This window comes from Syngnathoides biaculeatus, chromosome 14 (assembly GCF_019802595.1).
Source record: "Syngnathoides biaculeatus isolate LvHL_M chromosome 14, ASM1980259v1, whole genome shotgun sequence".
Lineage (NCBI taxonomy): Eukaryota > Metazoa > Chordata > Actinopteri > Syngnathiformes > Syngnathidae > Syngnathoides > Syngnathoides biaculeatus.
Window position 1 is genome coordinate 16,307,790 of NC_084653.1, and position 25,602 is coordinate 16,333,391.

Here is a 25,602-nt window from a genome sequence, read left to right on the forward strand (position 1 = left end):
TATTTTTTTTCCCAACATGCAAAAGTAGTGAAACATGTGACACACGTGTTTTGTTACAATTACAAATACAAACTCATTGTTACAATGTTCCAATCTCAGCTATGGCCTTCCTGTATGGAGTTTCTATGCCAGGGCTCAACAACCTTTTTGAGGCTGAGATATAATTCGTGAGCACCGATCGTATGAAGGGCTACCTGACTTGTTTGCGGCAAACTTCAGACTCAGTTCATTACACGTACATAAAACATGTTTGTTTTAATTTATTGTAATAAATGACATTACAGGTATTTTAAAATTTTAATTCATGTAGGCAAGTCAGATTCCGAATTTAAAGCACTTTTAAGCAATTTAAGTTTGTTACATGGTGTGCGGTTGATTAGCAACGAGTTCAGGGTGGATCCGTTTTTTTTTTTTTTTTTTTGCCAAAGTCAGCTAAGATTTGCTTCAGCCATAATATAGAAAATGGATATTACCCAGCAGTGGAAGCAGAGTGGTTTGTGGGTGAGAAAACAAGCAATAATCCTCCGAAATGAGCGAAGTCAATGGAAACATTTGATTTATCAATTTAATTGGGATACTCCAGAACACCCGCGGCCCACATGAGGATAAGCAGCTTGGAAAATAGATGGATGGATATCACCAAATTGATTGGATGATGGTCCATAACAGCAGGTTTAGTTACTGTTAGTCGGTGGGCCGCAGGCACCATGTATTATTCAAGTCGCTCCGCCGTTGGAGGCTGAGCGCTTAGTGACGTCAGGAGGAGAAAGAGGGAGGAGGAAGAAGAGGAAGAGGAGGAGGAGGAGGAGGAGGAGGAGAGGGAGTTGTGACACTGGTTGTTGGATGTACCCGGCGAGCAGGGAGCAGGGAGCAAGGGCACGATACACCGGACCGGACCGGACCGGAGAGCCTCTTTTGGTTTTACCGCTGGGGACGCTCGGACTCGTCGTCGGCGGCGTTCCACCGTGAGTAAAGACGACCCTCGTTTAGTTCAAGCTGGTCCTCTTGCATGCGTGTGCTGGCGAAATGTAAAAAAAAAAGTTCCAAGTTGACGTGTTGTCGTCGCCGCTTGGCTGTTTTGAGCACGTTTGTTTCTGAGTAGCTCAGAAGGCATAGCGGGAGGAAAGTTTCTTGCGCAAGTCCGGGAAAGGTGGACTGGATATGAAATGATATGAAAACAACAACAACAAACGCTTTATTTAATTTCAGTTTGGTGATAATACTGCACATTGTTTAAGCAGTTGTTTATGTTGCTCTCTTTTTTCCCCGTCCGATTGTGTTTTTGTGTACTCTGGGAAGCTAGTTTTCTGTAATCAAAACACAACAAAGACAGCATTTAAATGTGCGAATGTTTACCCTTTTATACACCCATCCACGTTTCTCTATATTTCGGGCGAGTTGGAGTTCCCAGTTGACCTTTGGTGTGAGAAGCGGGTCCACCCTGAACTGATCGACCCCAAATAGCACGACACTCATAAACATCCATTCAAATTCTCATTCACACCTATGGACGATTTTAATGTCAGAAATAATGTTTTGCGAATGTGGAACCAAGATGGCGTACCCATAGAAAATGTATGTAAGTGTGGGGACAAGAAGCAAACTTCACACAGAGATGAGACACAAACACGGAACCTTAGAAGTGCCAAACTCTCATCCACCTTGCTACACTTTTGCATATCATTAAAGGTATAGTACTGTATATAGTACAGCATTTACATATAATTGTACTTTCAATCCATCACTGAGATCGGTCACAGTGCGGTCGTGGCTGAGAGGTTCTGGATTCGAATCTCCACTCAAATCCTTCTATGTGGAGTTTTTGCCTGTCCTTCCTCTGTATGCGGTTTGTCCATGTCCGTATGGGATTTGCTTTACAGGATCCAGCATGTTAGATTTGGGGTTGGCACACACAGCCAAGAGGTTCTAAACATGAAATTATTCGTATGTGTGAATGTCAACGTGAAAGATTATTTGTCTGTGCCCCATTATTGAATGCAGACCAGTGTAAGGTGTACCCCACTTCCCTAGTCAAACGTCAGCTAATGTGCTCCAAAGAGGCTCTCTAAATTGTCCACGAGTGTGATTTTGTTGATTCTCAAAATGTGCCCCATGACCGACTGGTGACCACTCCAGAATGGAAGTTGCTTTCACCCACACTGGATTTGCATAACATCCAGTATCTTGACTTAATATTGCAGAATCATGCATGATCTGGTGATGATTTATTATGCTGTTTATAGATACAAGCTTGATTTAATTCTGTGGCCAGTGTTCGTGCCCCAACAATACTGCACTTTTTGGTACATTTTCAAGCTTCCATCAATCTCTCAACTTTTCTCGAATGTATTTGTAAAGCTGCGTGTGAGGAGAAGCGGCTCACAAAATAGATGGATAGATGTTCTATTTTATTACATTTTCATTTTATTGAATTGAATACACAAGTGTCCACACCCTTTTATAAGTTGGGATGTCTTAAGGCCTGTCAGGCTAAATCTTTTTTAAAGACAATATATTTTTGAGAAAACTATCACAATAAACAATAATATTGCTTTTTAATGCTTTTGAAATCATTAAACATACGGCTTGCCCTCAAGCTGCAAGACTGTGGTTGGGCCGCTGAAGATGAACCCTTCAACTATCAATCAAATATGTGTTGACATTTGCTGTATTCAACCTGGATTGTCATGCCAAGCACTTGCAGGTTTAAGGACTCATTCTGCCCGAGTCTTCCAGTCCATTGATCTCTATGCTAAATGACAGTAGTATTTAAAATTGACGAGGCACACGAAAAATTTCACAGAATGATTTGAGTGTATCATTAAAACCAGGCTTTACACAATTAGGATTTTTGGGGTTGATCACTAATCAGCGATCTTAAAAAAAGCAATAACCGATCTAATCTGAAGATTGAGGAGTTAGCCTATTTAAATGACCAATTCATTTGCTGTATGTACTTGTGTACTTAATGGCTCAAAAATGTATATTTGCAATAGGTAATGTATTTTTGTTCATCTATTTATCCCAGTGGCGGGACGGTGTCTCAAATGGTAAAGCTTGGGCTCACAGTTCTGAGGTCCCAGGTTCAATCCTGGACCCGCCTGTGTGGAATTTGCATGTTCTCCCCGTGCCTGCGTGGGTTTTCTCCGGGCACTCCAGTTTCCTCCCACATTCCAAAAACATGCAACATTAATTGGAGACTCTAAGTTGCCCTTAGGTGTATTGTGTGTGCGGCTTTTTGTCTCTATGTGCCCTGCAATTGGTTCAGTTCAGGGTGTACACCGCCTTCTGCCCGTTGACAGCTGAGATAGGCTCCAGCACTCCCCGCGACCCTCGTGAAGATAAGCGGTGAAGAAAATTGATGGATGGATGGATATTTATGCCACTGAGACAAAGTGACAGACAGAACAAATTATTGGTTTTCTGTTAGATAGCAGTAAGTAGATAGGGCAATTGATGTATCTACTTTTTGTAACAATTTTGTTTGAAGGTCCACTGTGAGATTTTTCAGTTGTAATGTACCGGTATGTGCCTTGACTCCAAAAAAGTTGGAATTTGCTGCTGTGGTCAGCTCATGTTCCATTAACGTGAGCACTAGCTTGCTAGGCTACATAACGTCTTGTTGCCCATTTGCGAGCTGTATCGTATTAAAAGTACGTAAATATACCTCAAACAATGCTGAAATTAGAGTCTTCTCCCAAGCACCGGTGACCAACAGCACACATTTTGCCCCATTTTGTTCTTTTAATACACACGGCACAAGCCATTGTTGTTCGATGTCCTTGCTCAGCAACTCAGTTACACCCGTTGACTAGAATGCATATGATATAGTGTTCATTTACTAATCAGTTTAATAGAAACACTGTATACTTTAATCACTTGTGCTTGAATCACTTATAACAGGTTATCTTAACATATCAACTCACAGGTTTTTGCAGGTGTTAAGACTCTAAAAAAAGAATACCACTGAATATATCGTATCACTCAACAGTAGCACTGCCTTGCTCATTTTCCCACAACCTGTCCTGCCCTCTCTTGTCTTTTTGTCTTGGTTAGTTATTGCATGTCCTCACTGGGTGTGTGTCCCCGTCAACCTCCCCCAAATCTACAAATAACTGTTGCAATGTTACCTCTGTTTCAATACCTAGACTGTCTCACTACTGTTCTGTTGTGGTTTTCGCCGCTATCTCTCTATCTCTCCACTAAAAGCCTTTTCTGTCTGGCCGCGTCCTAATTCCTTCCCTGTTGTTTAACCCCCACCCCAGTTCTAATGGGGTAAAAAAACAACAATCCAAAGCATCCTTCTGCCGCTAGCACGCTGCACTGTGGGAATGGTGTTCTTTGGTGTTGTGTTGTGCTTGTAATCATGGCAAAAGATTTCAACCTTGGTTTTATCAGACCATAACATATTTTACCACATGTTTGGGAGATTTTGAGCCATGGAAAATAAATACAGCTTTCGTCCAATTATGCAGGTGCCATATTGATAGATTCCTTCTTGATGGAAAAAGTCAGATAAGCGTTCATGTTTCCTGTTGCCAGCTTGCTTTACGAGTTTACGCAAAAGCTTCATCCATCAACTACATCACACAGTGACTGATAACATCGTTTTAAGGAGTCTGTGTTTGCTATTTCCTCGCTGTCACAGAAAGCTCGATCACTACAGTTTCGGCGTTCCATCTGAAGCGGTTTGATGTCAGCTCACTGACTGAAAATGACGTGTGTTGAAACACCATGCGCGCAGGGAAACATGAAAGAGCTTTTAATCCCCTAAGATTTTGCATTTGTTACTAGTGGAAAATTAAAACGAGAAGATTAGAGGGTAGCTGATTATTGCCTCCTATTCCTCTAATCATAATTTACGTCAAATCACAAACGCTTTTAATAAGTGAAACGCCCACCCATATCTGGCCTAAGTCAAGATAATGAATATTTGTGAGCTGCTGGGCTAATGTCTTAACGTGTCATCTGAATTATGCTGGGTAGCGCAATCAATTGTCAAGGGCAGTGCTGACTCCTAGAGAAAAGTAGCAAAAGCGTGCCATCAGAAAACAGCGGCTCAGTCAGCACCAGGCTCTTTGGCCACTGACATTGTGTTAGAGCTTTGCATGAATAATACCTTCTCTGTGACAATTTGGGCCGACTCATTGGTTTTGTGCATATTTAACAAAGCTGTTGATTAAATTTACCTGGTTTGTATTGTCGGTTAATCCCTGAATGATGCACAGTTTATTTTAAACAGAATCTCTGGAAATAGACACACAAAGCGTGGAGTTCCTACCGAAAATGCTCTCACTTGTGCCTTTTGTTAGTCATTAGGCGTTTATGGGTTTGGGCTTTGCGTCAAGTTGTCTTGCCCAAAATCTTGGAAGTTTTCCAAGAGGCCTCTGCTTGTTGAAAAGGTTTTCCAAACCAGGCCATGTAACTGTTAGAAATGACCTTCCAGAGTTTGTAATGTTGCCTCCGAGCGGAGGAAAATAGCAGGTAAACATAAAGGTAGTTCTTATTTCATCACACTAATTTAGATTTTTTTCGAATGCAAAGTTAATCAACTTATGAGAATCAGAAGCCTCTTTACTTTCAAAGTATGTTAAAAACACACACGGAATTTTTCTCGGATAGTTGGAGCTGCTCTAGTACAACAATAGACATCCACCCATCGGTTTTCTGTACTGCTTATGCTCACAGGTGTTATGGGTGTGGTGGAGCCTATCTCAGCTATCTTCGGGTGAGAGGCGGGGTGCACCTTGAAATGGTCACATGCCATCTACCAACAAAAAACTATTCCCACTCACATACACACCTACGGGCAATTTACAATGTTTAAAGGGCTACTCTCATGAAATGGATGATTTTTAGTATGTTATGAATGAAAAAACGTCAGCCAATGTGGGCCCATGCGTTTTTTCACCACAAAACATGATTTTGACGTATACAGCTTTTTGTAACTCCCGCCATGAAAATCCTCTCGAGGGATTTGTTTTCGAGAAGAAGCAACAAGTGACATAAAGGACGGAGGGGGCCACAAGTGGACTCATTTGTTTCCATTAGTTTTACCTCCGGGAAGGGAGCTTGTTGTTCCTTCGTATTAGCCAAAATGCCGGCTCGTTCCATTGCTGGACATTGATTCAACATTTGGGAGAATGGATTTACCCTTCATAAGTTTGCAAGAGACCCGGTTCGTCGTGAAAAATGGATTTCACGGGTGCAGAGGACGAGAGCTTCGTGGGTTCGTAATAACAGGTAGGTGTGTATACAGCTACTAAAAAAATAATAGTTTGGGGCGGACCACGTAATCGGTCTCTATCATAACGTAGCAAAAGATCCGTGTACGAAATATGTCGATGTGTGCGTCGGACGGCGTCGAGCTGCTGCGTCGCTTCGCCAGCGAAGGCTGCTCTTCGGGCTTGCAGACGGCGTTGGCTCTGATGAACCCAGCCAAGAATGTCTCACTCAGCCGAGTGCACGCAGTAAAGCGCCCCGGCTCGACGGTGATGTTGATCGCGTACTGTGGCGGGTATGAACAACCCCCTAAAGCACCACGGCTCGGCCCCATTATATGCCACCACGGCGCCGAAAATCAGCCACACCAGCTGAGGCGTTGCGTTCGGCAGTAACGGCTTCTGCAAAGGCTGTGAGTCGGGCTTTGCGGACGGGGCGGCTCTGAAGAACCCAGCCGAGAATGCCTCACTCAGCCGCGTGCGCACAGAAAAGCGCCCTGGCTCGACTGTGTTGTTCATCGCGTACTGCGGCATCTATGAACAAGCCCCTAAAGCAGCATGGCTCGGCTCCGTCATAAGACATACCGGCCGGCTGCGATGAGCCGCGATTGCTCATCTCCGCCGCGGAAGTGGATCGGATGGGGATGCAGTTTGGGTGTGATCGCATATCATCAGAATATGGCTCGAAACAATTGTGTAGTATTGCCCCGAGGGCTCGAAACAATAGTGTAATATTGCCCCGGTAACTTCACTCGGTTGTGTGGTGTTCTCCTTTTCGAAAAGAGCTTCCGTGTCAGAAGGGGCCCATTTGTCTCCCATAGTTAGGTTGCACCGCATGTTTTCATTTGCGAATGTCCAGGTGACGTCACGGACGGACGGAGGATGCAGCCAATATGGCGACCACCTGGATATCGTAGAATGACACTTCTGCAACTTTGCGCATGGATGACGCGCTCTCCGCTCACATTTATTTTTTCATATAGACATTGAAGTGAATAATGTTATTTTTATGACAATATGTATTTTAGAATTTTTATAGGGATGACACTTGTGCTTTAATTAATGCCAGCATTTGTACCCCAGTCCTCAGAACTGTGAAGGAGATCTGCTAAGCATTTGCTCATCGTGCTACCAATAGCCAGCCATTTTAAAAAATACTTTTAAGATATTAAAAGATCCATCCATCCATTTTATTTAACGCTGATCCTCACGAGGGTCGCGGGGAGTGCTGGTGTCTATCCCAGCTGTCAACGGGCAGGAGGCAGGGTAAACGCTGAACTGGTTGCCACCCAATCGCAGGGCACATTGAGACAAGCAGCCGCACTCACAATCTCACCTAGGGGCAATTTAGAGTGTTCAATTAATGTTGCATGTTTTTGGAATGCGGGAGGAAACCGGAGTGCCCGGAGAAAACCCACACAGGCATGGAGAGAACATGCAAATTCCACACAGGCGGGATTGGGATCGAACCCAGGTCCTCAGAACTGTGAGGCTACGGCTTTACCAGCGGATCCACCGTACTGCCTCACATTAAAACATCAAAACACAATATTGAGTGTCACTTAGCCTCTAGCAATTTAATGGTAAGAGGGAAGAGGTGTTGGAAAGTCTGCTGTTTTGAGTTTGTATTGATCGATAGCACCTTTCTAAGGGAAGGAGTTAGAATTGGTGGTGACCAGGATGTGGAGGGTCCAAGAGGGTTTTGAATGCTCTTGTTTTAGTTCTGGCAGCCTGCAAATCCTCAAAGGTGGGTAGGGGTGTACCAACAATCTTTCTGGCCATCCTGATTGCCCATTGCAGTCGGAGTTCGTTTTTTTTGTGGTAGCACCAAATCAGAACGTGATTGATTAACACATTACTGATTCGATGACTGCTGTACTTTCTCAGAAGCCACAGGAAGTAGATTCTCTGTTAGGCCTTTTCGAGGATGGCGTTGATGTTGGTCTTCCATTTTGGGTCGTGAGAGACTGTAAATTCCTAGAAACTTGACGGTCACGACAGTTGACGCAGGTCAATTGGACAGTGTGAGGGGCTGGTGTGGCGAAGGATGCCTCCTGAAGTCCACAATCATCCAAACTCCCTCTATCATCTTTAGCTTGTTCAACTCCAGGTTGTGTCAAAGACACCACAGCTCCACTTCTTGTTGGTATGCAGACTCATCACTGTGTTTAAAGAGGCCGTCAACTGTGGTCGTCTGCAAACTTCAGTAGTATCATGTGCAAAGGTAAAGGTTCTGAATTTGAATCTTACCTGTGAAGGTTTGCTCTCCAAAGACTATCATCTTAGGTTAATAGCCTGTTGAAGGTGTAACCAGCTTCTTTCACCCAAATTCACCTGGGATAAGCTCCATTTAAATATTTTATACATTATTTCCATTTCTTATTTTTTTATTGGATGTTCATTTGTTTGACCGTAACATTTTACTCTGATACAAGTTATTATAATTGTCATCATGTTTATCCTATATTGCAGTTAGCCTACTTAAAAAGGTCTTAAGTGTCGTGTAAAGTGGACTTGTAAGGCATTCATGTTTTCCACAAGACTTACAGATTCAGGTCAGTATTTTGCACTGACATCTTTACAACATCCCTTCAAAGTAAATCACTGTTTCAACCTTGTCCAACATGTTCCCCGTTCACTTGAGGAGTCCCATTGTGGGTGCTAACAGACTGCTTTTGATAGCTCTTTGACTTTTATTAGTCATTCAAAGAAACAGGTCCGCCTGAGACTCAGGATGACTGAATTATCAACTTTGTAATGAACTAGCAGCTTGGATCATTTTGATTATTACTGATTTTATGCAGCAGCCAAAGTCTTCATGGCTTGAAATGTTTTGGTTTGTCAAAGTGTTTCTCATTTTTATGTTGAAATGTTATGTTGAAAACCTTCTGTGCCACAGAGGAAATTCGACAAAAAGAATAGAAAAAAAAGATCTTAGCTTGTTTTGTTTTTTAATCACATGATATGGTCAAATACTGTATATGTTCATTGTGCTAGTCAGAGGTGCTACAAGGAGGTGTGTGCGCCTCTGGCTGCACACTAAAACATGAGCGAGGGTCTTCATCATTTTTTTTTTGTCGATTTGATGTCTAAATTGGTAAGGAAATTGAAAGTAGAAGTAACTGAAGTTGTTTTTTCTGAATAATTGTGATGACAAATTTAAGAATGAATTAGACTGCTCATATTGTCAGCTAATGATATAATGTAGCTGTGCAGACCTACTATTGATTTTATATCATGGAATAATTTTAAAGTTGTTAACTCTTAGATGTTCACCTTTTACCAGTGCATAGGGTACAGATTCATAACACACTCACGAGTAGTAAGACCTTTTCTTTTCCCAAAGTACATTTTTTCCTCTTTGCACTGACCTTTAAAAAATGGTTTCATGTGTTTCAGTCGACTGGGCTCAACAGGCTGCCTCGAAGCCTTTTTTTCGCTGCCTTGCTTTGCCATTCCAGCCCTGATTGTGGTCAATTCATCTGTCATGGTTGCCCCTGCAGTCTGGGAGGAGCAGACAGTGATGGATGCTAATCACTTTGCCCAGGAGTCCATCCAACCTCACAGCTCAAACCAGGCTTTTTCCGCCTCACACTAAAGACACTGATTTTCGATCACATGCAGCAATGTGTAGAACAGTTTCAAGATGTGCAGTCCCAGGGAAATGTAATATTTACTCTTCCAAATGGTGTACAAAAATTAAAATTAACATTACTGAATAGTTTGAACAAATAGGAGGCTGAAACCATTTATAAGTGAAGAGTTTTAAACCGTTTGCTTGAGAGCACAGTTACAAAAACAACATAAATAGAAATTTGCATATGCCAGGGGCCAACAAAGAAAATACAGATGTTTGCCAATTTCTCATAATGGCCTTTATTTTCCACTCGTGACAGAATTAGGGGGGGGGGAATGCTATTTACTGGCCAGTGATGTACATCATCCTGAAACCTATTTTCCATCTACGTCTCTAGTAATTAATGAGTGGATGTTAAACCAATAAAGTAACTTTAGAAAGAATTGTTGACATCTCTGGGATGGTCATGTGAAACATTTTTTTATTAGGTTGTATTATTCCTTTGTATGTACCGTATTCAGTATATTCACTGTGCTAGAGCTAAGAGGAGGAGCTGCTTGCAGGATGGAGAAATTCACATGACATTTCAATTTTGTCAATTTAGTGTATATGAGTTATTCACTCAAATGGCCTTTTATGTTATTTTCTTTAAATCTATAACTAAAAGAGTCTGATGGTAGCCCAGTTTCCCTCCTCTAATCCTTAATCCAATCCATTTTCTGATCATCTTATCCTTACGAGGGTCCCAGGAGTGGTGGAGGCTATCCCAGCTGTCATCAGGCAGGAGGCAAGATACACCCTGAACTGGTTTCCAGCCAATCACAGGACACATGGAGAAAGACAACAGTCGTACTGACAATCACACCTAGGGGCAATGTAGAGTCTCCAATTAATGCATGTTTTTGGGATGTGGGAGAAAACCGAAATGCCTAGAGAAAACCCACACAGGCAAAGGGAGATCATGGAAACCCTACAAAGGCAGGGCCGGGATTTAAACCCCGGTCCTCAGAATTGTGATGCCAGCACTCTACAGCTGTGCCACCGTGCCCCCACATCCTAAATCCTATTTTCTTTAACCGATTCTTCTGGCCTCTATCCTGGTGGAATTAGGCCCCTGTGTTTTTCTTTAAAAATGTTATTTTCATCACAAAGATGTAAGTCATAAATATACACTCAAGAAGGGGTTCCAAACATTTTATGCCATAGGTTAGCATTTCAAACCACAGTATCTACTCTTAGTAGGGGTAAGTGAGATTCATAACTACGATGTACTCGTACTTTTCAAATCTAAGGAACAGGTTTGATCTTTACATGTGTCCAATATTGAACAACTGTATTATTTTCAGTTGGTTTTGCTTTTAATCCCCATAGTTAGTCCGAGTTCACTGTTGAAGTCGAAGTTTCGTGACCTCTCTTTTGAAGTACTGAATCAAAATGAGCCTTAGGGAGTCTGAAAATGTCTTTCACTTGCTTAGTTACTTACAAGACCATTTGTCTGTCACAAGTGTGACAGAGAAGGATAGCCCCTCGGTAAGATTGCTTTGGCCGGTGTCCCATACATGCACTGAACTGCAAAGCCAGTATGAGGTCTGTCCCTCGGCGTGAGTGGAATTCGTGCTGGGAAAGTTCAGTTCATGTCACTATCAATGGCATTCAATGTGGGCCTTGTATTCAATATCTGGGTTGATTGACAGAAGTGCTTACTGCACCAAGCAATTCATTATAATTGGTTGTTTGTGGCTATGTTTCAAATATAAAATGGAATCTGAATGGTGAGTATTTACATATGATTATGCTACAATTGATATGACAACGTACAGTATCTCAGTGAACTCACAAAGTGTTTATTGATGCCCATTGTCTCTGTTGACTTCATCCATCAATAACATCTTCGACTGGTTCTTTCAAAAACGTTCAGTAAATAGGGTGGCCAGCGTGCATCTCTTTGACTGTCATGATCATCGAGTAAATCAATCTGTCTTGGAGGTGGGTGAATGTGGTTTCTTTCAAGAATGAAGCAGCAGATCAAAATGATCTGTTTAAGACCCCAGCGAATGCAAAATGAAAATGTGATATCCAATTATAATTCATTTTAAAAACATCCTAATCCAGAACAAGGCCAACCAACAAATGAATTACAGCTCAAAACATTTTAATCGGACTGCTTTTCTGGCCAATCAAACAGTAACCATTTCTTTTAGTGTCCATATCAAAGCAAAATGTCAACTGCAAAACCATTTGTCTTTCAGGCGTTCTGATAAGCTTTGCCATGGCTTGCGTCCAGAAAAGGCCTTTTGGCCAAATGAGCTTAACAATTCTTTTTAATCAACTTTTGGCCCTGAGGAAAATCATTGACTTACCATGCGTGAAGAGGTAGGCTGCTGCTGAAAGTACTCAGTAATGATAACTGTAATGACTGACAGAAATGACAAATCAGTTGTGCAGTCTGTGATGGTTTATGTATTGCCGGGCCAACATCTGCAATGAACTGTGACTGAGTGGCCTACCTTTGTCAGAGACTCTGAAACAAGTCAGGACCTTGAGGAAAAGTCTGAACAAAGTTATTCACAATTTTAAAACGTCTTTTTTATTTCCATGAAAAGAGCATATCTGAAGAACAGATGTCTATTCATTTAGTGTGACAAGGACAATATTCTGTAAAAATAGCATAACACTGCCAAAAAAAAAAAAAAAAAAAAAACAGCTCAAGTTTTACCAAGTAACACAAAATTCGGTGGACTTGTGTCTCCGAACATGAGATTGAATAGTCTCATGTATTCATGTTCGAACTGGAACAGAAAGTCTGCCATTTTGATTTGAAGCAGTAATGTTGGGCAAATTCCAGGCATTGTACTTTGACAAAGTCTAATAGCCTAATTATACCACAATCGGAACCAGATATCAGGCTAATTTGCAAGGCTTTGTAGCTTATGCCATCCAATTTGGCCTGGGCAAAGAATAAGTTTGATGATCATTTCAAGGATGCAACATTGAAAACAGGATGTGAGGGCTCATTCTTGAATTGCTTTTTTTCTTTTTTGGATAGTTTGTAATCAGCCTGGTTTGCATAAACGTTACAGGGATGGCTCCCTGTAACGTTTATGCAAACCAGGCTGCTGAAGGAATGCAAAAAAATAGATATTGTGTAAAACCAAGTAATGTGATTGAATTTATCGAACCAAAGTTCAATCAAGGTAGTGAAACAAAGCCAATCATCAAGAATAACAAGTACAAGGCCAATCACATTCATCACAGTTTTGAAGAAAAATATGGTCCTTTTTCCAAAAACCTGAAAGATCAAATATGTAATTATAACAACAGAAGGCGGAAGGTTTCTTTGTTCCACATATAGTAAACAACTACACTAAAGGTTTTGAGGTGGATTAAAACATAGGTCAGTCGAGCTGGGGCAACATCGCGCTGACAATTCAGCGGTTGCCTAGAGAAAAAGAGGGGGCTATTCTTTCCACTTTTGTAGAACTCATATGAAGGACAGCCTTGAAATTCCAACAATGCACATGCTGTGTGTTGGGCCAGTTTGACAACAAGATGAAATAAACAAGTTGCAGTAATAATTTGATGTTTCCAGATTGCCGTGTCGCAAGAACAGTCCAACGATATTAAAGATCATTTTTTTCTGATTTGATAGTCTCAGTTTCATAGATTGGCATATTCATGGGACAGAAATTGCTCTTTAGTTCAGTCCCACAGTATACAGGAGATCGTCTATTTAACTACTCTTAAATGAAGACTATTTTCCATATATAAAGCTCGACGTTTTTCCAGAAATGGTGATTGAATGCTGGGTATTGAAGGAAATGGACTGAGGAGTAAAAAATATGTTTTAAAATACCTGAAACCTCCCACTTTGGTTTCACAAGCTGTGTACCTCCTGATAGAACCGTCTATAAAGAAGTATTGCTTAGCTACAGCATGTAACATGCTGGAAGTCATAGATAAGAGAACCAGGACATAGAGGCCAAACCATGCCGGCAGCATAACATCCTTCCAACTAAGGCAATACAAATGTGCAGCCTGTGATTCTAAACAAAATTCCAACCAGCACAGACAGTTCAAAAAGTTGAAATATAGCTTATTAGGTTTTTTTTTTTTTAAAGTTAGATGGTTTAAAGTGACCATGATGTTTTTTTTTTTTAATTACCCAAACTTCATGGTACGTTAGTGCTGTCACACTGCAAATCCCAGGGCTACCAGGGGATGCTAGGGATACATTTTGTGTGGTTTATTAGATAACGGCAGCGCTTCTCCCTGTCTTGAAGAGAGTTTGCGTTCAAAGGTGAACATTTTTTGCAGAGGCACATTACTGTAGCCCACTATAATGCTTTGGACAGCTTTGTCATGAACCACTGCTCCTGTATTGTGTTGAAAACAAAATAATTTGCAACTTTGTAGGTATGGTAATATTTCAACCTGGAAGTTGACATGATGTATGAATACAAAGCATAGTAGTATGAATCAGGATGAAGATAATGTAAATCGGAACTTAACATCCATCTATCCATCCTTTTTAGCCGCTTCACCTCACAAGGGTCGCGGGGAGTGCTGGAGCCTATCCCAGCTGTCAACGGGCAAGAGGTGGAGTACACCCTGAACTGGTTGCCAGCCAATCACAAGGCACATGGAGACAAACATCCGCACTCACAATCACACCTAGGGGCAGTTTAGAGTTTCCAATTTATTTGCATGTTTTTGGGATGCGGGAGGAAACCGGAGTGCCCGGAGAAAACCCACACAGGCACGAGGAGAACATGCAAACTCCACACAGCCGGGTCCGGGATTGAACCTGGGACCTCAGAACTGTGAGGCCAATGATGAACATATTTTTGCATTTTCTTCACAAATTATGAGTTCAAAGATGACTCACAAAAACTTCTCTGACAAATTACACATAGGATAAAGAATTGAAATACATCCACATGTTACATTTAATTTGAAAAAACTGTTTTGAAGGTATATCCACTGTCATCACCCGCTGCATTCTACACAGCTTTTGTTGTAACAATTATGGCGGCGGAGCTGGTGGTTGCAACCAGGCAAGCGGCTACTTGTTCTCTATTAGTGCAGAATCTAAAGAAAAAGAGATAATCAGGAAAATGGGAAAAAAATGATATTTTCGTTAATGGCGGCAGCACTTCATAAGAAAGCTGCCAAATTACAATAGTGTAGCCAAATTGCTGGATAACACATTGTCAAACACAAATATGACCCCTCTCATAACAACTGCCGGACATTTTAGTTCATGATGCTTATCAGAAGCTAGGTAAAGTTATTCTGTGATGACTTCACAGGCTCGCTTACGTTTTGGCTTTAACCTGGTGGTGGTACTTCTAAATAAAGCGGCAGCCAAACTACCAAAAACTCACTGACAGACATTTTTGGAAATGTAACTACAGAGCCCCAGGCATATAATCGGGACAAAAAAAAGATGTAGCCACAATTTGGATGTAACAGCTTATAAGACTTATTTGTGACCACAAAGTAGATGAAATGTTCAACTAAAATACAAAGTTTTATCACGAAAGGATTTGTGCCATGAACACAAATTTGGACAGTTGGGGAAACACTTTGGTAGCGTAGATGGACATTGCAAATTGCAGTTTATAGTGAAGGTGCGCCTCATTTATCTTCCCAGACATCTATAGTAAGTTGTTCCTTTGAGTGACATTCACAAGAACCCCCAAGCCACAAATTGTTATTTTGTGCACTCGTTATGCCTACTTTGTGGCAACAAAGTATCATTTTGTAGCTGCAAATGAGTATTTTGTGACCATAATTGCATATTTTGCCACAATTTCCCTTTTGTTAAACTTGGATTTTTAATTTCCCGCTTAATGTACGAGCAGCCACTTGAGAGACCCAACTATTTGCATACAAGTCAATAAAATGTCAACTTTCTAGAAAATGGCCCCATAAATAATGAAGGTCATATTGATGATGTTGATCCTTGGGTATCCAACTGCTTGTCATTTAATCACTTTACTACTTTCCTTGTTTTTTTTCTGTCTATTGGCATGTTATACCTCCAAATGGGGCTGCACGATTAGCTAATCGAATTTTAATCAATATTGTAATTTCTGCTGCCATGATTAAATGAGCCTCATTGTCCAAAATCTTTACAATTTAAAATGAGGGCATTCTTACATGAGAAAATTGCTTCATTTGCATGCTTGCCTGCAACTTAACCAGCCACCGACTCTGTGCTCTGCGATTGGCTGGCAACCGATTCAGGGTGGACCCTGCCTCCTGCCCAAAGAGAGCTGAAATAGGCTACACCACTCTCGTGACACTTGTGAGGATAAGTGGCTTATATAATGGTTGAGACTTTTATTATTATTATTATCTATCATTTATTGTCATGTAAAGATTCATTTTGTCCTGCAAACTGTAACATTGTTCAAAAGTAGTGCAATATATTTTTTTTCTCCCCAACGAAGAGTAATCATGACTAATAATCATGATTACAATAAAGATCAAAATAATCAAGATCATTATTTTGGCCATAATCTACCTCCAAACCTCCGTCTGCATCGACTTTTTCACTTCAAGATGAGTTGTGTCTTTATTAATTCAAAATACTGTACCCCAGATTCATTATTCTTTGAATGGCTGCATTACATTGTAAATGAAACATGGCTGCCTCCGCTGAGTCCAACTACTCAAGGAAATGCTTCTCAGGACTGCAATCTCACGTGCCACCCATGATTTGTTTTTTCTCTTTTGTGCTCCATAAATAATTAGCTGGAAGTTTAATTTTAACAGAAACTGCTGTGAAGAGAGTAATATCCTCAAGTAAATCTTTTTTTGTGCCAAAGATCGTGCAGTTATACGTCAATAAACCAGATTGTTTTGTACAGCACATCAGTGACGTTAACTGGCCTATGTTTCTTCTGGAGAAACCTATCAGTTTTTTGTCTCATAGGCTTTGGACTCAGTAGCAAAATTCAGATAGAACATTCAACCGGGCAGTGTATGTTAAAGTCCAACGGTGAGGATAAGATGAAGAATTTTATTGACGGACCACTACTGCAGCTATGTACATAATTTGGACCAACTTTAGTTATTTGTCAGATGTGTCGTATACTCAAGAACCACCCAGCCATGACCAAATGACCTAAATCAGGCTGGCTGGAGGCCATGTATGGAGCAGAAGTCTTGTGCGACACATCAACATGCAGCCTTGTCAATTTCCTTCTATTCTCCATCTACAGTAGGTCACAGTCATCTAGGGATTTGACATTTTCATATTACAGCAAATATGTTAGCCAGTATGTTTTTTTCCAAGGCAGACAATTTTAACTTGTTCTGCCGCATTCTTTTTGAAATACAGGAAAAAGCATTTTTATGTGTTGGCCGCAGAGTTTATCACGAGGTGTCATGATTTTAATGTTACTTGAAAGTTGTCTAGTTGTAATATGATATGATTAACAGTTTAATTAAAAATTCTCTCAATAACAACTTCATTAACTCATTAAGTAAGCAAACAAGGATGAGAGAATTGGGAATGACGTCTCATGAAGCGTGGCTATGAATTAATCCCCCTGAAAGATGAGATGCACGGCAAAGTGGTGCACACAATGCATTCTTTTCATAAAGCTTGCCAATGCACACAAATATACGTATATGCCCTTCACAACTGAATGCAGGGGTACTTCTCATTTGGACTATGTTGGGCAGAAAAAGCATCTAACTACAACTTTGTAAGTACTAGCTGACCCAGTTACCTCACTTAACTGATATTTTTAATGTTGTTTTCTGTCATGAGGAGCCGTAGCTTTTAGTTTTGGAACGGAAAGAAGTAGGCCCAGGAACCAGTTTCAACTAGGGGATATGTCTTTCCACAGAGTGCATATCAGTTTTTGCTTGGTTATGGCTAAATTAATTCACTTGAAAGTATCTACATTAATTCAACTCTCGTGTGGCTGGTGACATTCAACAGATAACCCCCAACTGTGTCCTGTGCTTTAAAGCTCAGAAAAGATTCACCCATTTTCCTCACATCCACTATTCTCGATGCCAAATGTACTGTAATCAAAGAAGGGGACAGAGCGGATTCTCAGATCTCACAGGCACCATGGCAACTACTTGATGGACACTGGTGTTTTAAAGATAATGTTGAATTGAAAAGTTCACCTGAACAGTAAGTTTCCAGTCATTTCACATCATGGCTGTTTTTACTTTTGTACAGTGCACAAACAACAATAGGAAATACAGTGCACCATTAACATCTCTCGAGCTGAAACTTAGCAGAAGCTTACTTGTATCTCATAATTTGTCTTCTGATACAAAGCAAAAAAATAAAAAACTGCAAACATGCAATGGGTCATAATTTGTTTATTGGAAAAATACAACAAAAATGATATTGCTATTTTTTTGGAACCCTCTGATATATATTGCGATATGAAAAAATACAGGATAACACACTCGTGCCATGTGAAATCCAGCACACATTTTTCTTTTTCCCTCTATGTAATTTTGGCAATTTATAATAGTGTCAGTAGAAATAATGTTGAATAGAGCACAGAAGTATACAAAGCACTACTGTGAATCCAGGAAAAATCATTGCAGCTTTGCTTACATTATGACCTTTACCTTCACCCAGCCAAGTTGATTATGTTGAGTGGAGAAAATTTAAGTTGGAGTGGTAGCTTTGTAAATTATCCCACATTTTCAGTAATTGTCAAATAAAAATATTTACATCGGTGTTTAATTTGACATTTGTTGGCACAATGGTGAACAGTTATTGCCAACGATAGCATGTCTTTTGTTCGTTTGAATATCTTGTCTTTATGCGAAAAGTTGTCAAAAAGTTCATTGGCAACATCAGGCACGGATGCTTAGTCCACTCTTGCCAAAATCTGTAGAACTCCCCATCTTTTTTTCTTTGAGCGATCGTTTGCACAATTAGTTGTTGCTACCTGCTCTGCGATGGACCTTTCTGCGCCTGCGCACATCGACTGCTACAGTGAACTACGGCAAGCCCACTAGGACACACTGTCTCTGCTCATTTGCATTGCCTACGTGATAGAAATTACATTGTACAGTATGTAGCGATGAGGGCTCTGCGAGCCATATGCAACATCAAAAGAGCCAGATATGGCTCGCGAGCCATAGGTTCCCGACCCCTGGTCTATACTGTACAGTATGTGTCTTTTGATTGGCTAGTGACCAGTCAAGGGTTTATCCCGCTTCTCTCACCAAAAGTCAGCTGGGCTTGGTTCCAGCTCATCTGAACCCATAACCGTAATGAAGACAAATGCTAAAACAAATTTGTGGAAGAATACCAAATGCAATGCAAATGCTGTCTGAGTGTATATTAAAAACTTGGGTCGTTGGACGGATGAATCAATTCATATAGGCCATTTAGACGTGAGACATCACCTTATAGATTGTTTTAGCTTAATGCAATCTCGAGAGAGAGTCGACTTTCTGCAGTGCTCATTCATCTCCCATAGCTCCAACGCTGAGTGATTTTTCTTGTCTCCTACTGCCAACAGACGATGCAGCACTCAAGAGAGCCTTTAGATGAGTGGAGCATAAAAAAAGAAGAAAAAAAAACAAAACATCAACGGTAAAGTCAGTAGCCTCCTATACAAATCTGTCTTTGGAGGAGTGTGATTATCCCCTCACCGGGGACCAGCTGATTGTTTTGATGACTTCATCATTGTTAATATGGGGAGGAAAAGGCAGCTGCAACGATGGAAGTGTTTTCAACAACCCAGCAGATGTAACCTGTCTCATATCGTCTGTCGTAGGTGCAATGCCCTGTAAACAGGAGTGATATATTTTTATTCTTGCTTGTATGGTACCCTTGAAATTGAAAGACAGATAGGCCTGTCAGTGACATTAATACCTCAGGGGACTTGCTTCAGATTGCCACAGAACATTTCCACCCAAATAAGAGAAAACCGCTCACTAGGACGTAGGACTTCAATCTTAGAAATGGTGTAGATAGATAGATGTTTTTTGTAAATTATATTCAGTGGAGCAGAAAAAAACATGTAAATAACGCCTGTGTCCCTTCAATAATGTAAGTTTGTTCGTAATTGGCTTCGACCGTGAAATATGGTTGTAGATATGATGTGAAATATTGAAGTAAATTTGAGCCATCAATGGGGGCCATCAACATCCTTTGTGAAAATTAATGAGTTTTTCACAGTGACTGAAGTAGTATTTATACATCCTGTGAATCTGAGGTGATTGCAAGTGTAAATTCAAACTTTTTGTCAAGCCTCAGACAGCTGGAGTTCCTTTCCCTCTATTGCAGAACAAAGTGAATAATGTTGACGTACAATCAGCAAAGCCTTTTAAACAATAATCAACATACGCTGTTTCCCAACCCATGGCCACTGAGTTTAGAATGTCTTTGGTAAACAGAGGTAGAGACTGAAAGAATCAGAAAAGCAAATAAGTGCATGTCCTTGGAAATAGATTCATGGATACAATTTTGCTGTTCCATTCCTTGTTGAACAATAGCATATAGTCCAAAAAGTACTGAAACATTTAATACTTGGAGTTCACTTGTAAAGGTTAAAGTTCAATTCAGGTTCATCCTGAAATTTTGCCTGAAATCCCAATACAGCTAACTTTTTGTTGATTGACAGGCGACCAGTCCTTATCGGGATAAGCTGTCGCTCCACTTGACCCATAACAAGATAAGATGGATGAGTGTAGATTTTTCAGGGCAGATGTCTGAATTACATCCTGAAACAATCAGTAACTGCTGCTCATGTATTCTAGTATGTATAATATTAAATCTGACTAACCCGAACAAATCACCCTTTGTTTTTTTCAGAATTAGTAAATGTTTTATTGTTGGCTCCAAAGTCCAACTTTTAGTTCACTTAACTGAATGGACCAAACCGGGCAATTAGGCACAGTGACACTGAGTGACTTTCCGGGCCTCTTAAGAACCAAATCTAAAGTTTGTGAAAATGTGAGGTGATATATGGCTTACTTAGTACTCTAGAAACTCTTAAATCAGGTGTTTCAGGTCTTTTGAGTTGTCACTAAAAGGTCAGTGATATTTTTTTTTTCATCCCGACGACCGATTGTGTGACAAGACTTTCCTATCACAGAGACAACTAAATCAATAAACGTGATGGGTTCCTGTGTTGCCTTTAGCTGTGATAAAAGTAGTAACTGTTACATTTTCAAATTGAATGCAGTAGCACTGTACTCTGAACTGTGCTGACACTTAGGCCAATTAGTTTTCAGCTAGAAATTGTACATCATGCTGACTCCTTTTCACTTCCTTCTCACATTTTGACAGGGTACTACATCTAGCAAATAGTCCTATATTGCCATAGCCCTCCTGCTATTCATACTTTACTGTACACTGGAGGATGTTTAGTTCATTCATGTGTGCTTCTTTTTGTAGCGCTCAGGTTACTATGCCTTATGTCTCCGGTTATCTTTTCTTCTTTTTTTTTATAGTGAAACTCTGCCTATTTGCGGTTTGGTAATCACACACTTTCCCAATTGCGTATGTTTGTGCTCTTTCTGCACTGTACTAAGATGCCATAAGATGGTGTCAAAGCTCTGGCACATAGAGAAGTAGTAATTGGTGTCAAGGAAGCATTGTGAAACTGTCACATCTCAACTGTTTGAAGTCTGTATATGGAGGAACTGCTATCTTTAGAGTGGGTTTTAGTGGAAATTATGGAGAAGAGTCCATGTTTAGTGCATTTTTTTTTTCCAAAAATCAAAATCATCTGTAACCGATTTAAAATGTATATGAAATTATATTTTGTAACCCTAGTTGGTGATATACAGTAGTCACTATTAATAGAGGAAATTCTAATATTTTGTTCATTTCTCCCTATTTGTGGCAGGGCTGTCCCCCGAAAATAGTGGTGGTAACCCAATTTTTTTTTTGGTCAATATTCATTCAGGTCGGCACGGTGGTGCAGCTCCAGAAGGTTTTCCTCACAGTTCTGAGGACCGGGGGGTTCAAATCCCAGCCCTGGAGCTTGCATGTTCTCCCCATGCCTGGGTGGGTTTTCTCCAGGCACTTCGCTTCATCCCCAAAAACATGCATTAATTGGAGACTCTAAGTCACCCCTAGGTTTGATTGTCAGTGTGACTGTTGTTTGTCTCCATGTGACCTGCGATTGGCTGGCAAACCAGTTCAGGGTGTAGCCTGCCTCCTGCCCGTTGACAGCTGGAATTGGCTCCAGCACTCCTGCGAAAACTGTGGGGATATGTGGCTCAGAAAATGGATGGATGGGTGGATGAATATTCATTCATACATTCATTTATTTTCCAAACCGCTTATCCTCACTAGGATCGTGGGCATGCTGGAGCCTATCACAACAGCGCAGTACACACTGATCTTTTCGCCAGCCAATTGCCGGCGATGTATAAACAAACAACCACTCGCAAACACATTCACACTTACGGGCAACTTAGTCTTCACTTAATGTACCATGCATGTGTATGGGATGAGGGAGGAAATCGGAGTACCCAAAGACCCCCACCCCCACAACCTGGGTCCTCAGAATTGTGAGGCAGATGTGTTCACTATTCGTCCAACGGGCTACTGGTTATTGTAAAAAATACATAATCGAATAAAAAGGCCAGCAATTTAAAATAAGTCATTCCTTAATGCTTGAGTATGTAGGACATGTTAGTTTGACTTCCAGCAAAACAGTAGGGTGAAAAATGCTCAGCACTGTAAGGAGAAAATGCTCAAAAATGCTTTTTATACTCATGCTTTTTATACAGGTAACCATTAAAAAACACTTCTACCCAATAAAAATACATATATTTTTGCTTTTGTGCAGCAGGTTTCCGACCAACCACAGGAAAGAGTGGATTAGATGAGAGGTGTCAAAGCAACTTGTGAAAACACGTTTTGTCCCCAACAAGGTTTAATTTTGTTCTCAGTGGGACAAAGTTTGCAGCCATTGGCCACTTAGCCTACAGGCAACCTCCCTCATGCCAGGAAGCTTTTTCACCAGCTATCCCCCATCTAGCTAGCTGGCGAGCCTCTATCCATCGAGACGTGTTGACTGGCTGAGTTGCATCCACCTGGCTGACTTCCAAAGTGATACTGTCCCAAAACCACATGCTTGGGGTCAGCATACTGGTCGCGCCCATGAGTCACCTTGTTAAAAAAAAAAAACAAAAAAAACATTTAGGCTCCTGGATAATATATACAGTAAAAAATATTTTCATGGGATGGGGCTATATTGATGCACAATTTCCCAACTCCCAACTGTTGTAAGCAAATGTTTTATAATTGTTTTTAATACAGGTATAACTTTCATACCTTTTTTAAAAACTAACTTTAACATAAAGGGGGCATAATGGATAATTTTAATTGCTTATATACAAATAGTCGGGTCTCTCAAGCAAACTGGGGGTCCCCGATAAACCAATGAATGCTCTCTACCTTAACTTTGAGCTAATTAAATGTGCTGATATGATTGCGATTTATTATCACATAAATATGAAATCCATGGATGAATAGTTTTTGTTTTTTTTTTAAACAGGCTATGTTCCATTTTGGGTAAAAATAATAAAGAGGTCTAAAGTGTACACTAAAAAAAACGGCGTCTACTTCAAGAATCCATTTCCAAACTGCATTGTTGATGGGTTTTCTGTTTCATTTTTGATGTCTAATTATAAAGAGAGGTGAATTTCTACCATGTAGTTGACATCAAAGCTTATCCATCATATTCTGTCCATGTACAATCCCAAATCCATGGAAGTTGGGACTTTGTGTTAAACTTAAAAAACAGAATACAATGATTGGCAAATCAGGTTCAACCTATATTTAATCGAATACACTACAAAGACAAGATATTCAACTTTCAAACTAATACATTTGTTTTTACAAATAAGTGTAGAAATTTATACCTGCAACACATTCCAAAAAAAGCTGGGACAGGATCATGCTTACCACTCAGTTACATCATCTTTTCTTCCAAATCTTCCAAACAGCTGTTTTTTTTTTTGTCACCTGTCCCAGCTTTTTTGGAATGTGATGCAGCCATAAAATTCCAAGTTAGTGACTGTTTGCTGGAAAAAAAAAAAGTTTAGCATTTTGAACATTAAATATGTTGTCTTTATAGTGTATTCAATTAAATATAGGGTAGACGTGAGTTGCAAATCATTGTATTCTGTTTTTATTCTGTTTAACACAATGTCCCAACTTCATTGTTGTACATAGTGAGAGGATAAAAATAGGGAAAGAAATGAAATTTTAAAGCCATTTAATTTCAGATGTACAATGAGAATGTTGGCATTTACCATGTTGAGAATTTATATCACAAAACCCGAAGTGTTCTGGATGTAGTTTAAATACCTCCTGAATCTACTTTAAATGTCATGGCAATAAGACATAGCTATTGTATAGTAAAACATTAATTGTCTCACACGTCAGAAGTGGAAAAAAACGCTACAGCTGCGACTTTTAAGGTAATATATTTGGCCCCCAATTTTTTTGCAAGTGTTGCTGTGAAACACACCATTGTTGGTCTTTGACCGCTGAAAGGATCTTTTTACGTCCTCCAGATTCCCGCTGCTAAGAGACTTGTGTTGTATAACAGTTAAAAAAAAAGTTAAAAAAAGTGAATTCACTTTAGTCATCAAGCATAACATCAACCATACTGAACCTCATGTCCTCCTGGAATCTTTCTGTACTTCCTGATATTTTTCTTTGCTTGTAACTTTTTGGTAACCCAATGCAAACTAGAAAACTACAAAAAATACAGTACAGTGGTACCTCTACTACTGGACCTCAATCTTTACCCGTGATGCTCTTTGTTTCCCTTCAACACTCAAACGTCACTGAATCACAAGCTCGCACTTTCACATGCTTTGTCACTCACTAGCATACATTAGTAAAGTACAACTTTTTTATGAATTTTTCATTTCTGTTTATTGCAAGTTTATTCATCTTTCTTCACCGGAGGCCCTGTAGCTCAGTGGTTAGAGCACTGGTTTGATAAACCAGGGGTTGTGGGTTCGTATCCCACTGGGGCCTCCACTCCCTGAGAAGGGTTGTGTCAGGAAGGGCATCCGGCGTAAAAATTGTGCCAAACATATGTGCGTTCATCTGAGATGACACGCTGTGGCGACCCCGAAAGGTACAAGCCGAAAGAAACTTATTCATCTTTCTTCACCATGGGCCCCAAGAAACTTTAGTGGAATTAAGTTGTGTGCATGTGTACATTCGGTATGTATGTTTTCTCTCAGCTGCTAAACGTTTGCATCCTCTTTCTTCCCCACTTTGAATGCTTTTTTTTGGGGGGGGGTAGTTGGAACAAATTAGGCTATTAACATATGAAAAGCCCTTCCACTTACAAAAAAATATCACATTTTGAAATGAATTTCGGAACTACTAATCACAGGAATCATAAAAAGTATTTCGTAAATAGAGGTACCACTGTATATTACATTCAGTCCATAACCTATTGAGTTTACCTTTGACAAACTTTGGGTACAGATTAATTTCTTTTCATTAGGGCCGCACGATAATGTCCAAAATAATAATCAAAATTTTTTTTTATCACTATTGTAGTTTATTTTTCTCCTATTCAACAACTATTATGTCACAGTTTTCATCGCAAAATGAATCTGAATAAATGATAGATAATAATTAAAAAAATGAATTTTATGTTGTCCTATTAATGCCGCAGTCATAAACAATTGGAGCCTGTCCCTGCTGACTTTGGCAAAAAGATGAACCACACCCCTCAATCAGTCAATCCCAATCCCATTCGCATTGGGAAGGCCTTGGGAGTCAATCACTACACTATGAGTAAAGAAAAAAAAAAA

At 40.2% G+C, this 25,602-nt stretch overlaps 1 protein-coding gene across 1 annotated transcript in view; it reads left to right on the forward strand.

Annotated features, from left to right (window-relative positions):
* The first annotated feature begins 817 nt into the window (after window positions 1-817).
* The window catches only part of gulp1a (GULP PTB domain containing engulfment adaptor 1a), a 63,753-nt gene continuing 38,968 nt past the window's right edge, over window positions 818-25,602 (forward strand). The window contains exon 1 of the mRNA XM_061842680.1: window positions 818-965. The gene's annotated coding sequence lies outside the window, so the exon portion shown is untranslated. The remainder of the gene's footprint in view (window positions 966-25,602) is intronic.